Genomic DNA, 18,647 nt, shown 5'->3' on the forward strand with positions numbered 1-18,647 from the left:
ATTAACCCCGACCAAAGTTCCGGCTCTCTCGTCCGTTGAATACCGGACCAGCAGGCGTACACGTGGTCGTACAGCTGGATTCCGTCGTATTGGTTCGCCTGCTATCGCGTGATGGACAGTGTCAGTGTGTGTTCGATCCGCGCGTGTCAATACGCGCACGCGTTCTCCGGAATTCGAGCACGTGCGTGTCCCGCGGTACACGTAATTCGATTCCGATTTGCCGCCAAGACGTTGCCACTACCGATAGCTCAACGGGAGAACGGGAAAAGTTCAACCTGGATTTCCATCCACGGATGATACATTCATTTTTACCGCATAATTCGAACGAACGGAGTCGATAAAATACCATGCCGGAAATATCTTTCGTTCGCGTGGCTGGTAGTTTCGCAAAAAAAAAGAAGCAGAAATGGAGCTTGGCTTCTGCTAAATTGCGTGGATTCGGATTGAAAAGGGTTGTGACGAAATTCAATTTGAAAAAAACGGAGTTAACAGACAACGCAATTAAGAGACGTAATGTATTCGCGATTGAGCGAACTCAATAAACATGTACATTTTGTTCGACAAATTTGAACAAACTTCCGAAAACGTTGGTATCGCTAGCCGATCTCTTTGCGAGAGACGAAGTAAGAACGTCGATTTAATCAACCCATTAGGCGGCATCGATTGTATATAGGGAAAGCTGTAAAAGAAACACGTGGAAAACCAACGGTAATCGTCTATACGTTGCGTTCCTCGTTTACAAGAAAGAAAAATATTTCTCTCCATCCTCGACATTCACCCCTGTCCTCAGTTACCAGCAAGACGAACCCTCTTTATCTCTCGAATTCTCCCTCTCCTCGCGTTTACCGTCTCTTTCCCGCGGCACGAGGCTCCCTTTCGCAGAAGTAATAGAGTCGTCAATTGCAGAGTGGCAAAAAGAAAAACCGGACAAAAGCAGAGACGACACGATGGTATCCCCCAGCACCCGGCGTCCGTCCCTCTGTCTCACCGAAAAAACTCCCACCAACGGAAATCGACCGCGCGTCTCGACGCGGAGACTCCTCTCGTCGCTTATCGTGCCGTTCGAGGGTTCTTCCCTCTTTATTGCGCTCTCTCGTGCCTTCTATCCTTCTCCAACGGAGACGTCAACCCCTTCTCTCGTGTTTCCATCTCGTCCTCTTCGAGGTGGCAAAGCTGAACGGAGAACGCGCAAATCAGACGAGGAGAAGGAACTCGTGGGAACGGGTGGAACAGGGAGAAAAGGGTGGTCGTGTAAGGAAGAACAGAGAAAGAGATGGAAGTTTCGAGGGCTGGCCGCATAGAGGGAGCCAGGATCTGAAAAAATTGGCGGGGAATGATGGCGCCGTCGCCGTCGACGAGAGAAGCTCGATGGCAAGGGGTGGAAGAGTTTCGTGGCAGAGAGAAGGGTGGTGGCGCGCGCGAGAGGGTGTCGTTGGGTGGCATCCATCCTGGCTGTTCTTCTTTCCTCCAATACGTACGCGTACTAACCGTACGTACGATAGACGAGGTCCTCGAAAAGCCCAGCTGGGGCTACGCACACGTGCCGAGAACGCGGCAGCCGCGCGCGCGAGGGCGGTGCTTTTGCGCGAAGTTTTCAACGAATAAGGCGTCGTGACGCCGACGCGTTGCCACGCCTACGCCACCTTTACAGGCACGCAACGGCCGGAATTTTCCCTCTTTCTCGCGTAATCAATGAGAGACGTAGCCTGGGCCAGCGTCGGCCGACCGGCAGCCCGTCCACGACGACGCCTGCCGCACCCCCGTCGCCTGCTGACACCGACGCTGCCGCCGACACGGCCGACGCGCCGCCAGCCGCGTCGGTATTATGCTACATTACGTATCACGAATATAGCGCTAGGGAAAACCGAGTCGATCCTGCTCCGACCGAATTCGGAGGAAACCACCACCGCTGTCTCCCTCGCTAGGGGAGACAACCCTAATTCGTTCTCCCTCTCCTTTCCACCGAGTCCCTTAAGCCTCCCTCGATGCTTCTCGCTTTTGCCCCTGCTGTCATGCTCCTCCTTTGATTCGCTTTTCGGGTGATTGTCTTTTGATCTTTCTCTGTTTTTCACTCATACCCCCACCCCCTTTCGTTTATACCCTTCTCTCCTTATTTTTCTCATTTATTCGCGTCTTTTCTCAATTTCTCTGACTTTCTTTGATATCGTGAATTCGTGTTTCTTCGTTCCGTGTTCCATAATCATGCTTACCACTTTATACGCCTTATTCCTCTGTGTACTTTTCTGCTACCCTTCGCGTTCTGCTCTTTTCTATTCTATTCAAGCGCCTCTTTAATGTTTCCCTCGCTCTGCCTCGCTCTCCCTGGCTCGGCAACCCTTCTCACCTTCCTTTTCTCATGCTTACAGCGTGCTTCGTCCCTTTCTCGTCTTCCACCCTCTCCACACCATTCTCCTCTACTTTCGTCCTCTTCTCCAGTTTTAGCTTTATCCCTATGCGTCCTTTCTCCCTTTCTCTCGCTTCACATGCTCTTTCTTCCTCATCCCCTGGCTACACCCATGCTCACGCTTCCACGTGATGGAAGGAAAAATGGCGCTCCTCTCCCCTCTCCTGACCTGGAGCAGGACAGAATTCGTGGGATGTTTCGGTGTGTTACGATGGAATTTTTTCCCCGCTGGAACACCGCCGGGCGGCTGTTTAGGTGGGTCCACGCACGCACTCACGAGAGAGAGGGTGTGACAGATGGAAGGGGATGCGAAGCGAGGGATGAGCGATGCGGACCGCTCTGTTTTGTCCATTGATACATCGAGAACTCGCCACTTGTAGGTCACGGAGTACGTAGGGCGTATCGATACGGTTTTGATCCGGCTGGAATGCACGTATCGCCCCTCGACTCTACTTGCTCGCGTTACTTCGTGTCACAGAGTCACGCTCACTGAATCGTTGTTCCATTCTTCCGGGTGCTATTTTTCTTCCTTTTGCCCATTAAATGTGTGCATTTAGCCAGTTCGTAATGAATAGGGAATTGCAATTTTTAATTTGGAGTACACATTGGGCCCCGAAGGGGGCTACAGGGCTGTAGCTCGCACACACGCTCCTACATATACACGAAAATTGTTTTAGTATCTATATATAACTATAGGAGTATCGTTACGACTGCTCACGGTGCGAATACTGCGGCAACTTTTTCGTATGCGCTCTACGTGGTACGCGTTCTTGTACGTTACATGGAAATGAAAAACATTCCCATGCAAAAGTCAAAGCTGAAGAACGTCCAACGGTGGAACACACTCGACCGCCTCCCCGCGCTGAATGTTCCGACAGTTTGCAGTTTGCTCAAACATGTATGCGGACGGGGCTGGCGAACAGACCAGAGAGAAAGAGAGAAAGCCAGGGACTCACGACGAGGACTTTCGGAATGGGACGAGCAAGTTTCACTTTGCTACATCGCCGACCTCACGGAAACGTCAAAGCGCGCGGCTCGCTGTGACTGCTGCCGCTGCTACGCTCGATTCTTACCGAAGAGCACGTCGCTTTTCGAGCAATGTTTACCGCCTGTTGGGCTCGATTTCACTCGATGAGTTCATTTAGACCAGGTTGCAGTTCGTAAGATGAGTTATCGCAAAAATACACACCGCAGAATGCTCAGATGAACGCCTACGTTATTTCATCTTTGATGGAATTCCGTGACACGTTAAGAGCGGCTCGTGATACAAGAATTTAAAATATTTAATTTCAAGTAAAATATTTGTGGATTGTATTAATTATACTAAATAGCGAAATTGATATTGTCTACCAAAAAAGAATAAAAACAAGTTCTAGCATAGAAGGATACGCAAACAAGCGGGGCTGGGGATTTTATAATGAATTGTTATTATTAATTGAATGGGAGGTTATCGCCTAAAACAAAAGAGCAGCACGCACCGACCCGACGGCTTTATTAAATTTTCGACGTTAGGAAAGCGTGATAATATTTTCATAGAAAATTACGTGGCTTGCGGTATAGAGGCGGTCCACGGGCCATATACCGAGTAATCGAACGATGGCAAATATTTGTATAGACTTAAGCACATGGAAAACAAGTTTAGCAGAGGCGGGAAACAATCGAAGCCGGGCGTAACTAAAAATTGTACCGTGCTAGTCTAGTTGATGTCGGTGTTCCCAACTTTAACGCCTCGAATTACCCATCGCTTCGAAATCGGCAACGGTTCCGTTCCCGTAAAACACGTCGTCGGACGATTCTTTCTGTTCTCTTTTCGCTGCTCCAAACGTCAGACGATTTTCTGCACCTATTGTCATCAAAACTTTTGAAGTACAAGGGGAACGTGTTTGCGTCGTATCAACGCACGCTTACGCGAACGAAGGAGAGGACGAGAAGGAGAATGAAGCGAATGACGGATTGAACAGAGACGGAGGATGGGAATTCCCGTGTACAAGAGAACAGAAGATGAAACGTGTAAGTTCTGATTTGTCAACGGATAGGGATAGCGTCGAGTTCTCGGATGTTATAAACCGCAGAATGGTCCATACATCAAATAATTGTAGAGCAAATGACGTTTATATCAACTTGAATAACGATTATGATTGCTAACGTTACAGCAACGTGATTTCGCGTTTTAATCATGCCCAGCACGGTAGCCATGCGAGTTTGGTTCTATTTAAATTTTCATTTCCACGTACGCGTGTAGCTGAAATCGAATTGCAAAAGAATTTCGAATTTCACGTCACAGAGACAAAGCGTCAAACCGTACAATTTGCTTTTTGGCTTTTCATACGACACTTTGTCATTACTTAATACTTAGTACTGAGTAGCTTCTATGTTGTTAAATGCGATATGTATTTGAAAATCGAAACTATTCGTGTAATTCGATTGCTGACTTTTAAAATCGTTTTAAAATATTTATACCTATGTTGATTGTTGAAATATTTCCTTACAATTAGTATAAAATATCGGCAGATAAAGAGCTGTAGAATTAATAATTTCTATGAACTGTTCTATCTCTTAGTACCTCATTACCATTTTAAGTTAAAAAATGTTATAACTTTTTGACGATTTCCTTTCACCCTTGCCATTGTGACCATGTTTCCTAAATAAACACTATTTGACGTAAAAAATCCGCAGTATTCGTCATTCGTAACCGATATTTAAAAAGAACAACATATTTAAAAAATCGTTTCAGAACCAACCCTGTACTATCATAGAGCAAAATTATTTTCCTCGCCTAGCAGATCGCCCTACTAAATTTATCATTCATCGACCGATTTGCACGGAAATCCGCTACTTTGAATGAAAATCAGTCATTACCGATTCCAGAATGATTCCGGTTTGATGGAAAGCGACCGCGTAAAAGGAAGTCAGCCAGAGCAACTATTGGAAGCCTTTTACCCGAGCCGGTACGCGCATTGATTTAATCTTAAATTTCGATTTTGGCCGTGTATCAGCTGATTAAAGTTCGTCGATTCCCCAGCCGTACGCTTTTTCATGTCTTTTTCCTTTTCTCGAAGCAGTGAATAGGAGGATTAATCAGAAATTTTCATTTCAACCGCGTTTAAACTGCACCATGACGGCACGCGTATACCTGGCCGGTTTTGGCGCGAATTTTCGATTAATCTAGGAAACGATCCTAAATAGGCGGGACCGGCTGATGTATTTGTCACACGTACAAAGGAATCGTAGACATACCCGCGGAACTCCGCACCGCCAATCAATATTTTCGTAGGATTCAACGGGTGTCCTGTTTACACGATGTCAGTTTACCGTGCGTTCGCTTCAGGATGTATGAGTTTGCCGAATTAGCGTGCTGTTTAATCAGGCGCGAGGATTGTGTCCTTCCAATGTCCGTGGCCCGATGTTGAAATATCGAGAACCAATGACGGCCCGGCCAGAGCTTACTCCATTCGAGCATTGTTAGCCGAAACACGCGATTTTTGAATAATTTCAGAAAGTGGCCGCGCGATCGCGCGCGTCCATCATGGACATCGGCGTTTTTTATTTCATCGGTCTCGCTTTCTCTTTCCCTCTATCCTTCCCATCTTCCTTCCTCTCGTTCCCACCATCGCTCTGTGTCTCGTCCACTGTTTGTTCCAACCGATGAAACAGAAAAAAAAGCAGAAAAAAATAACGTTCGCGGCTACGCGCGACACCCGATCTAAAAAGTGCAATTCTGTGTCGCACGCGACTACATCGAGAAAATCGATTAGCGACGGGATCATGCGGCGCGCGAGACCGTGCAAATAACCGATGCTTCGCGATCCAGTAAATTATCTCGTGCCTAAACGAAGACCGAAGTGCCTCCATAAGGGAGCTTCTTCTTTACATCGACGAAAATTATTTGCAAATACAACGATTGAACGTTTTACTGCTTTTTTGGAATTAATTAAGCGAATCATCGAAATATCGCAAACAGAAAATTGTAATTTATCAAAAAGCTCGAGCCTATATATCACGTGTATACCACAATTATGTAGAAAATATCATGCACTTACATATAATGACGTATTGATCTAATCTCTCCTTTCTCTGTTCTAATTCAACTACAATAATTGACTTTAGCGTGCAGTAATGTTGTATTTGCTATCTATCAATCATTTTCTTCAAGGTACTTCAAGGCAACATTAAAATATCGATAAAAATTATATTAAAATTTCGTTTCCCTATGATTGTACACCTTTATTCAATCTTTCCTCTCTTTGAAATTGTGCGTTAACCTCCTCTTTTCAAGATCGTAATATTCGCAAATCCTTGCTAAAATCTATAGTTGCAACTTGTACGTTTGTTTATTTTCGAAAAACTGTAGTCTAACGATGCAAGGAAACGATCTATCTGTAAGACATTCCTTATTTTGTACGAAAATGTATACGATGTATTACAGGATCATTCAGATTGGCTGAAGAAAAGAAGCAATCTGAAAACTATGAATTGGCGGAGTGTAAAACAACGAAAGAATATTTTCGTACGTAGTAATTGCTCAATAACGTGAAAAGTAATCTTAAACTTGGAACCTGTAGGTTGTTGGCTATCTATAGAATTTGCAGACATTCAGCCCGATCTTCCTATATACGTCGTTAGAGCCATCGCTCGCTCGAATGCCGCGTAATAATGCAGAATGGTCCCTATTCATAATTAAAACGGCGAATGCAAAAATGGCGCACGCGTCACATATCGTGATTACTTTGGGCCGACTCGGCTCTGAACTCCGCGAAACGTGGAGGATTTTCCGGCCATGCCGAATGAGAAGTGAGAACATTAAGGTCCCGCGGCATTCCTACGCCACCAAAAGAACGATTTAGCCAGCTTGCGGCTCCCGCGTACCCTATTCAAGCTGAAAAGCTGCTGCCCACGAGATGGCGGTCCGTGGAAGGAGAAAAAGGGGAGACGATTTTACGTCCTAACATTTTACGTTTTACCCACGCGTCGTTTCATCCTAAGAGATGATTTTCCGTGCGGCTTTATGAGGCATACAGCGAGATGGCTGAGTGCCCATTTCACAGGGAAGAGCTCATTGGATCCAAGCCATACTATGTACCCGAAGCTTAGAATCTCATACTTGTGGTGGTCGCGAAGAGTCATGAACAGCTATGTCTAAAGTGTTACTAACAGACAGGCTAACATCTTGAGAGTAAGTCGATGTCGTAAAATAACAAACGAATGAGTGATATAATGCGTGATGCTATTTATAGAAGCAAGTGTTTGTTTATTTTATTTTGGAAAGATGTAATCTAACTGCAAAAATATTATAATATCCGCGATATATCCATTGAGATATTCATTCTACCTATTTCCAATTATAAATAATTACAGATTCACATACAGGCGTAATTATGCAGAAACCGACGAATTCTTCTTGCAAACTTGCATTAGCTCGCTTTGCATGAAATAACAAATGAAAAGCGTCTGTAACTGTGCCTCATTGCAATCGTTCTGCTTTTTGTTACAGCCATCGATACAACGTTCAACTTCAACAATGAAAGCGACAACGCGTGACATTTGAGAATCGATAAAATTTGCACTGTCCATCGACGCAACTGTAACTGAAAAAGACAAAAAAAGGGCGCAAAAAAGAGAAGGAAACAAAGAAAAAAGAAGGGGAAAAAACGAAAAAAGAGCAGATGGGAAGAAGAAAAAACACGAAACTGGTACTACTGTCGATCGTATATACGATTAGCAAGGCAATAAGGCGAGGGCCTCTATTTCCTCCAGTCGATGCGCTTCCTTCCTCTATTTCCACGCCAGTTTTTTCCTTATTTTTTCGTTGACGGTCCGCAACGATGAGAAAACCGACACGCGTGATCGGAACAGGTCGTCCGCGCGAATCGTTATTTCAGAGATCATGAGCGATGCTAATGCACCGGCCGCGGCGCATAATCATAAAATGCGGGAGAAGCGAAATTTGATGATGATGGCTCTCCGCGGCTGACTCTACGGTTTTCGGTAACCTCATAGGAAAATGGTAAAAAGAAAAAAGAACCGAACCGCCCTGGAAATTCAGCCGGCGGATCGATGTTGAACGATTTTATAATCGACGTGCGGTTTGTCTCGACGCGGAAGCTTTAATAGGATCCACCCGCTCCCGGAAAAAGATCTAACCGGTATTTTATCCGTCCTTGTTTCCGCCAACACCCAATATTTTTGCGGCGTTACATGACTCGGTCGAGGAAGTTAACCGCGGCTCGGCTACGCGATCCAGCAATTAAACGTTTAAAATCCAATAAATTGGTGGCCCCGATAAATCTCGTTTTCCCGATCACCGCACGCCTCGATCCCATTCCATTGCACGAAACGGCATCTTTACCGACTGCTTCTAACCGGGACAGAAAACTGGCTTACCGGAATCCACCGGGTGGTTGGAACAGATTCTCAACGGTTTCGTAAGGGTCGCCACCATCGACCAGAGTATTTAGGGTTGCGGAATGAATACCTATCTAAGATATTTTTCAACTATATAAAATATTTAGATAATGAAAAAACTTCGAAGAATTTTTAAAATTTTTACACAAACAGATGTTTTGAAAAAAATCGAAATAGGATTGGTATGAAATTAATATATCGATTAAAGTATTAATTGAATATTAATTTAATTGCCAATAGTGGATTTTTTGTTATTTTAATTAACAGCCGAGACTTATTTTTCTTTTTGTAATTTTCTTTTAAGGGTAACTATAATATAATATATTCTTCACAATAGTTTAATTTAATTGCTCTATTGTTTCACGCACCGTAAGTACTTACTTATATCTTATTGTTAGTAATAAATACATTTCATAGTTGATCTACGTTAAAATATTCGACATAGTTTGGTGTAATTGTTTTCATTTGAGCAACAAACAACCATTAATAGTATCGGCATATTTTTGGTATTTTGGTATTTTGGGTATTAATTTAACACACTAATCGAAAGATCGATAAAAGTCCTCAATCCCTTATTCAACACCTAAAGAAATATGAAACGCTTTATTCTCATATACGACGATTCTACAAGACAAATCTCAATAAATATTCATAGATCAAACCAAGGAATTAAATTAAGGTAAAGAAACAAGTAAAATACTAACAGTAATGAAGACGTCTTCTTTCCACGCCTAATTCCACATCCAACTAAGTTATTTAATCTAAATATTTATGGTTCATTAACAATCATAATCAAATTAAAAAATTAAAGAAGTGAATTAAAACAGTAGGATAAACTCAACACGTCGACAGTAATTAAGACATCTACCTCCTATTCCTAACTGAAGATCTACCCTCGATGGTCGCTATAACGCGTGAACGAGCAACGCAACAGCGTGTGACCGATGGTTCGGAAGCGTCCAATAAAAATCAATCGGGGCATATTTTAACGTTGACCGATACGAAAAGAAAATACGAAGAAAAGAGGGAAGATCCTCCACTGACCCAGTACGTGTTACACACGCGTGCGCACACTTGATACATGGGTGCCACACAGGGTGCACGTGGGTATCCCGGTACACTGACAGCACCAAGCGATACATCCGCCCATTTTTTCGCATTTCCCTCGTACACGCATAGCGAAACCAGTTCGCACACGTATACGCGATGTTACCTTGTATGCACTCCCAAGAGGAACGAGCCAGGGAAGGACGCTCGACTACGGAGATACATACATATCGAGGTAACTTTACGTACGTGTGCTGGCGCGCGAATCCTTGCACGTATACACGCACACGTGCTCGTCGTATGATGTACGCTCCTGCATACCAACCTGTCGCGATATATAAACATCGGCGAAAGAGAATCCGCCAGGGAGAGACAGAGACGAAACGATGGGCCAGCCAGGCAGAGGGATGAAAAAAGAGCATGGACCAGCCCGGGGAAAGAGAGACGCTGAATGAAACGGTGATATGAAAAGAGAACACAGAGAGAGAACGAGAGGATGCACGTAGTCGGAGACTGGCCACCCGCTGGTTCGACGAAGAACGATATCGTAGAGGAGGGAAGAGGTATTGCGCGAGAGAGCAAGAGGGAAGTTTCGAAAAGAGAAACACACAGAGGTGTGGTTCGAAAGAGAACGCAGGACGGTAAAAGCTGAAACGAGATACGGGAGAGCGAGACGAGAAGACCTGGTAAAAGAGAGAACGGGAGTTGCAGAAAGAGAAAGAAGAAATGGAAAGAGAAAAAGAGAGGGCGATAGAGAGGGAGAGGATGAACAGACACGGACGGCGAAGAGAGTGAGACGAATGCATATGTGTTCTGAAACAAACGTTCGATCAGAGTGCCGATTGTTGCCAATCATACGTTGCCACGGCGTACCCCTCTGTGCCCGTGGCCAAGCCGCGGATTCAGTTCTGCGTTTTTACGCGGCGCGGTAACCATCGTTCCCGTTCTTTCGTTGCCTGTCGCGTGTTTTCGAAGAATCATCGCGAAAAATATCTATACGTCATGTATATAATATATCTCTTAAGACGTTCCATGTGCAAAGTAAGTTGTTCCACTTGGTCATCACGGTGTTCCCTGTTCGCTGACCCGATGGTGTGCGTGTGGCCCGAATCGAGCGTGCGAGCGAGCGAATGAGCTCTGCTCGCCGCAACAAACGTCGACGACGATGACGGAACGAAGATGGTAGAGAGAGATGGTGGAGATCCTTGGTGGAGGAGAGGACCCTTCACGGCGGAGAGGCACGGAAACGTCTGGTGGCGTGGCGACACGGACGAACACGGTGTGCGTTCGGTGGCTGCGTGCGTGCGTGTGCTTTTTGCGGAAAATGTCAGCGCTGCCCGTGGCATTCGATGATTGATGACGACGGCAAACTACGAGCTGGGAGACGTGTATGCGTGAGAGCGTGTGTCAGTGTGGCCGAGACCGAGCTCCCGGATGTGTTGGTCCCGTGTCCGTGGAACAACGCCTTATGCATACTCATCGTAGGTGGGCACACGGACGCGAGCTTATGCGTGCCACTCGGCTGTGTCTGCGGGTACGCGCGCGAGAGAGGCGATGATTTCGGAAAACACGGCAGCCCGCGTCGACCAATGGCAGCACGCCGACCGCCGGCCGGGCAACCAGCAATACGCGATGACGAAATCGGTTGGACAGAGACGACACGAGCGAGAGAATGACCGGGTGGGATGATGGGGGTGGAGGAAAACGAACAGGGTTTGCGTCGAGTAATAATGAATGTTTGTTGCCGGCGGCTAAGCCTTCATTTTCGCTGCTTCAACCTGTGGACGGATCTTCGTCTGCTCCGTCCAATAGCGTTGCTAGAATCGTCTATCTCCTTCTTCATAATGTATCCTACTTGCGCTAATTTGGTATTTACTTGCGTTGCTCGTATCACCCCATCGCGACGTGGCCTCTTTCCCTTTATCTTTTTCGTAACCGACTCTGGGCTGTTCTACGTTAAACGCCCTTAAAACTTGGAAACACTTCTAATTCATTTTTATAAACTTTCAGACGGTAACTCGTTTTATGCAAGCTTGTGTTCGAGCTATTACAGCTCATCATTATATTTTATCCCATTGTTTCTCAAATTACTAGTAATTACTAGTGGATAATAACACGTAATGTACGATTAGAATAATCGGCAGTCACGCCCAGCAAGGTATACGTATACCTTATACCCGTGATTTACACATAGCGAAATGAATCTGCCCTATTGCATTTTCTAATCAACATTTTTATTTTCATCGTTCTAAGCCTCTCGTATAGATCCATTAAATCGATAACCTCGACAGATAATCTTCTTCGAAGCTATAAAATGAAAATGTAGTTAAAACTAAACTATAAAATTGCTTATTGCAATGCGTTCGCGCAGAAGCTCCTGTCAGAAGAAATGACCGAGTCACCAGGCGACCACCTCAGAAGAAACTGTTGCTTCCGTAAAGTCGTGGGGGAGTTTTCCACAAGGTTTTCACGCGGGATTCAAAAATCGTAGACACGCGGCGGGAATTGGGGGACGAAAGGCGAGAAGGCGAAAGGGAGAAGGGAACGCTGCGCAACCGGATAGGACTCTTCGAGTAGGAAAGAGGGGAGTGGAGCGGTTTTCACGAGAGCACGGTGCAGGTCGTATAGTAGTAGGCGATAGTGCGGAGGGCAGCTCCGGCCGCGCACGCGCTTTTTCGAAAAATCAATAAAACGAAAAGCTTACCTAATGCTATGTTACTACGGGGGTAGACTCCGCCTTCATCTACTAGCTATAGTGGTGGGTTGATCGCCGCCTAGATACTAACGCTCCACTCGGCCAGATGATCATCTGTAGATGACGCGTTGCCGGCGTGTACGCCCAGGGTGCATCATTTCTGCCTTCCTTCGGAAAGTAAAGCGGGTTCGCTCGATAGAAATAACGTTCCAACGATTCCAGAAAATTGTCCTTTTCTATAATTTTATTTAGTTCTGCTAATTTCCTTTCTCTCGTATCATCTGTTTCATTAGATACTTCTGTTCTTAATGAAATTTAAATCTCTGTGAATAGATTACTTCGTAATACAGGCTTGGAGAGTGAAATATTAAATAATAATTAAAGATAGAAATCTGTGCGACCGTTTAATCGATTTAACTTTTTCACTTTTATTCGCTGTTTCAGTCAATTTGATCCTGAATGAAAACTGAATATTTAATCGCTTCTTCTTATCGATATATTCGATATATGTGGAATTAATTGTCTTTTATTTGTATGTAAAAATAAGTATCTGAGAAAGTATTTGTCATTCGAGTATGCTTCTCGATAGATTCAATGTAGTAGCTAGATAATTGAGACGCAAAATTAAAGCGAAGCTTTTATAGAGATACTATGGGAAGAGAGATAGAAAAGGTGAAGAAATAAAAGAGGATGAAGAGAAACGAATGGAAACAGTAGTATGAATAAATAGTCGAAGACAACTGCTTTCTGTACATTCTCTAAATATATTCTTTAAATACACGCACACACATATATATATAATATTCTTCTATAATATTCTAAAATTTTTTAGAATTTGAAAGAACGATACTAAAACTTGCTCCAATTAGTGATCGTAAATTCATGATGAGAAACATTGTAGATCACGTTCACTTCATTAGTATTGTTACATGCCAACAATTTTTGATAGGCTATAAATATCCATTCAGAGGAAAGAATAAATTGGCGCTCTTTATTGACGGTAAATATTGATTAAACATGAGAGATTTGCAAAGCAATGGTAATTACGTGTTCGTTACATTATTATCCCATCATTTACATTCGTAAATCACGAATACCATTAAAATAACGAGATTAAAGAAGAAACACATCTACGAAATCACTAGTGGTTGTGTAAATCATTTCAAATGAAATCAACTTATAAAAAGCAATAAAAATCTTAATCTGTCATAATAAAATTCTATCTATTTGCATTTCAAAATTTCTTCCCTGTATCCTGCAACTTTTGACAGTAATTATTTTTTTGATCGTTTTACATCTGAAGCACCTTTACTATCAATTCTTACATTTATGCAAATTCACGTTTCTATAACCACGATTAGAGAGACGAAATCGAAGTAGCTATAGATTTATTTCATCTATTAACATTTAATAAATATTTTATGTATTTTTGCATAATACGCGTATTCCGCAACATATCGTAAACATTTCCCATGTACAAATATACTGTCATACGATCTCTTCTAAATATCTCAAATTAATTTAAAATCGACTCATCGCCTCCCTCCTTCCTCCCCCTCCCTCAATCATAAAGCTAACGATGGAAAGGCGAAAAGATCGAAGGAATCTCATCAACGTTGCGGCCACTCACACCAAGATGACAATGATCGATCGATCGATGGAACGAACTAACGGAACGACGCGCCCGATGTTTATCCCTAGCCATTCGCGTGGACGATAAAACACGAAAGGAATAAGCTGTACAAGGTATTTCGTAGATTCGAGCAAAATGGGGGATGCGAATGCGGCGAGCCATGATTAGATTGTGGCTTGTGCTCGAGGCGTCCGACTAGGTTCAGCACGTTAGCGAATTCGGTCCGTTGAGTGTTGACAAGTCCGCATCCTGCTCTCCCAGCCGCCTTTAGCGCTGGCCGTGTAATTCTAACGAGCTTAGGGCCGTGCCGCTCCTCTCCGTTCGGTTGCATTATCTGAAACCGCGAGGCGTTCTTGGCCCGAGTGGATAGGTTTCCGCGAGTTGCCAATGCCAATAGGAAACCCGATGCACCCTATGCGCGCTAGTGTGCAGGTAGAACAAGTAGAACCGCCGATAGATTTCCATTTGGTACACCTGCTACGCGTAAACGATACGCCGACCGCGCGGTCGGGCCAGATTTAGAATTTTGCGACAGGGTGGCCGGGCCACGCTGGATTGAATTATTGCCGGTGATCTCGGCCCATTATACCACGGTTTCGACGCGTGTTTTCGCTACTCGTTTCGTTGCTTTTCGGGACTGGTCGCGTGGTAAACGCGCCGAATGATTGATGCCGGCATATAAGTATGTTTGCCAGTGGAAAAGGGGAAAAGCGTGGATTGATCGAAGGGGATGAAAGCGTCCAATTATTGATTGTTAAATCGGTCGACCGGTCTTTTATCGATTCGATCGCCAATCGTATAAATTGATTGTTTCGGTTGATTTTTAATTTAGTCGATGTATAGGAAGAAGGCGAGAAGGTTTAATTGTGTCGGAATAGAAGAGAGTACAGATAATGAGAGTTATTGGCGATGAGGTATAAATATGTTACGATTAATCGGAAGGAATGGAAACATTGAATTATTGAATGGTCAACGATTGACTATTCTATAGACGTAGATTCAGTTATGAAATTTTTTATTTCGTAACCTGATTTTATGTAACGGCAGATTGATAGGAAATATATTAAGGGGAAATATCAGAATTAATAGAAAAGTAGGCAAAAAATTGTTTGCGGTCAATATGAAATCGAATGCAGTTTCTTTGATCACCAATTGATAAAAACATTAACCGTCACGATATTTTCATGTTTCAGCATAAACCGATATACGGATAAACTGAAAAGAGGAAGTCGATTTTAAAAGCGTATGATGCAGAGATGCATAAAAAATGCTCGAATTAATTTCGGTGGTGATACGAGCAATTTATTTCATAGGAATACATGGAAAGCTTAGTACGTATATCCTTTCGTCGTTAGCAACGTAAAAGATTGTAATAAACACATACCAACCAATCACCAAAATTATTGTAACTTTTTAGAAAAACATCAAACTTATATTTATACGAAACTTTTCTTCTGTGAAAAATACACCAACCAATCTAACGTCTATAAACATTCGATCTCTACAAAAGCTTGAAATTGTTCTTCGATTATTTTATATAACAATGACAGATCCTATTCGAATAAAATGGAAGGAAATTAATCAAATTAAAGACTTTTAACGGATGTTTGCGGGACAGCTGCAGTAACAGAGAAGAAAATGCCAGAGGCAAACGAATCGATCGATAATTCAGTTAAGCAGGCAACTTGACCGTAATTGGTAGTGGGTATATTTAAAAAGCGCTTTCTGAAAGTTCGATGAAAATCGATTAAAGACGAGCGGCAGCGCGGCGCGAAAGTTTGATTAAAAACGCGAACGTCCACGAGTCGGAGCCCCGACTTCGCTAATAATTGACGACAGTTAGAAGCAGTTCGTATTACCCTCGAGAATATATCGAGCACTTCAATCGTGCGTCTCTTTTCCTAGTTTCTACAGCCCCCTTTTTTCTTTCCTTCTTCCTTTTCTATGTTCTTTTTCGTCGAAACAAAAATTTCACGTGGAAGGACGGATAAATTTCACGAATTCCAGCGCAGTTGGAAAAGAAGCAAAGGGAAAAGAGGAACTTGCAATTACAGTGCGCGAGTAACAGACGACTCGGCGTCAGTTAAAATAATTAGTGCGTTCCTAATGGAAGGAGTATGAATTGTTGATGACAACTCATCGCAGCAGCGGATCAATGTCCCTTTTTGTAAACGGACGAATAGGACATTGAAATTTTTGCAATTTCCAAAGTAGCCAATTTGAACAGAGTCGGTGCATTTGGCTATGTAGCTTCGTGATTCAGTGAGAAATTATAGCAGAAATGCTAAATCCAGTTTATTTTATCGAAAAAGTTTATAGACCAAAATTTATTAATGATTAAGTATAAATTCTTTAACCATAATGAAACAGTGGAAAATACATTTTTCTATATCTAAGTACGTAACGTCGTTACGTAATTTATTTTACATTAAATAATTTTGAATAGACGTAATGAATTTAATTATAAGTCTTCGTTAGTAAGTTATTACTAGCGATTAGAATTTAGTATTATTGTATTTATAGAAATAGAATTGTGCCAATTCCTCAATAACAATCGCGTATAATGGATTTCTTCTATGTGTATCCAACATCGCTTTGGCGTGTCCGTAGTAACGAATAAAATAATTCTAAACGAGCGGAATAAATTTTTACTATGGAATTTCTTCGTTGTTAAATTACAATTTTTTTCAACTTCCCCACAAACGATCGAGCTGTGCTCGTTCAGAGACATAGTTGGGCGTTGAAAAAAAAGATTACGTTTTATTCTCAAGCTAACAATTCTTCCTTATCTGAAATGAATATTACATCGTGGCGTGTACGATTCGCGCGCGGTTACAGCGGGAAAATTGCGCGCGAGCCGAACAACTCCTGCGATTCACGAATGTCGACACCGACGGCGATGTCGTTTATTTTTATTACTTCCAAGGACAATAAACATAATCGTTTTCGTAACTATCAAGCAGAGCAGAGCTTAGTCGAAAAGATAACGCCACGGAACGTAGCGAAATTCTCTGAGAAATCCTTTTGAACTGAAACTACTGAAAAAGGAAACAAAGAGCAAGCAATAAATAAAAATTACAGGTTACTATCGATCCCTACCGCGACGAATGTTTTTCAATCTTTCTTTCTAAATAGATTTATACACGATCGTGCAGAGTTTAGAAAGAAATGAAATCTTAAAAATCTTGAACGTTCGTAACATCTTCAAGAAAGACAGATCACTGCTCATGGAAAAAAACAGGAACTGGCCATGTCGAATTTCAGACGTCGACGTTAGTCGTAGGTAAGAAAATGAGAAAGAGAGATGGTAGAATGAAAAACCAGGGGAAAGCCCCGAAAACCCGGTCATTAATTGTCTTAGACGTTTAAGCGATGTAAACAGCGGAGGTCGCGAAAGGGAAAGCCTCCGGGTGAAAGCTTGGCCAAAAGTACAAAGACCGCAGCCAGCACTTTTTCCGGTTCGCGAGACCGTCGTAGCTCGGTAGTTTTCACGATTTTGCAGAGACTGTACCGCGGGGGTAACCCTTCAAGTATAAACCATCCCCTACGGTAGCCATGGCGACGCGGACGTGGTATTCCTACCCGGCAACTCGTCCCCTTCCCCCGAACCACCACCTCCTCTTCCTCCTCCGTACACGCACCCCCGTCACCCGCCACCACCAACACCCGGGCCGCCACCCTAAAAACAAGAGTGTAGTTGCCGGATCACGTGGTCCCGCCGCTTTCCAGGGTGGGAGGTCGAAGGGAAGTGAGGATAGAGCCAGAATAGGATAGAAGGGGTAGTTCCTAATTGCACCGGCTGGGTGGGACACTAGAGGGGCTCCAGAATTGATGCTGGAATTTTGAGGTTAGGTTAACTCGCCCTCGCTCTCTCTCTCTACCTTTCTCTTTCTCCCTCTCGATCCCTCTTTATCGACCTATCTCTCTCTTTCCCTCTGTTGTTTCCTCTTTCTCATCCTATTCCTCTCTTCAGCCGTTCTCACTCGGACTTTGTCTCAAATACGGGATATTCTGCTTTCCCGCTTCGATTGATCCTCCTCTTCCTTCCTTCGTTCTTCGTTACCCCTGTCTCGTTCCGTACACGTATATACCTCTGTGCTTCGTCTCCCTACCTCCTCTCTTTTACTCGATCCTTGGCATATCCATTCTCCCGGCTGATTCTCTCCCTCGAGTGAACCGAACGCAGAGGACCTGTCAGGGTTTGGTCCCCTAGACTGAAAAATGCTGCGGTATACCCGGTCCGTTACCAGAGGGGGTCCTTTTCCGAAATCCTCCCGAAACTGTAATGAGAAACTCGCCGGCCGATTTTCCTTGCTGACCAGCTCGCGCGGAAACGATCGTGACTAACCGCCACCGAGCGTCCGAGGATCCTCTGTTTTAAGGGGACGTCCACGACCTGAAGGACTCGTCGGTAATTCCATTTCGACGCGAGCGTGTACGTGCTCGCCGCGCTATGGACCCGTAGG

The 18,647-nt window shown here is 43.8% G+C and overlaps 1 long non-coding RNA gene across 1 annotated transcript; it reads left to right on the forward strand.

The window, feature by feature from the left end:
• The first annotated feature begins 9,999 nt into the window (after positions 1–9,999).
• Positions 10,000–16,840, forward strand: LOC125385079. The gene is made up of 2 exons (XR_007224032.1): positions 10,000–15,512; positions 15,599–16,840. It is a non-coding gene; the product is annotated as an uncharacterized LOC125385079 (long non-coding RNA).
• Positions 16,841–18,647: the final 1,807 nt, after the last annotated feature.

This window comes from Bombus terrestris, chromosome 5, assembly GCF_910591885.1.
Source record: "Bombus terrestris chromosome 5, iyBomTerr1.2, whole genome shotgun sequence".
Taxonomy (NCBI): Eukaryota; Metazoa; Arthropoda; class Insecta; order Hymenoptera; family Apidae; genus Bombus; species Bombus terrestris.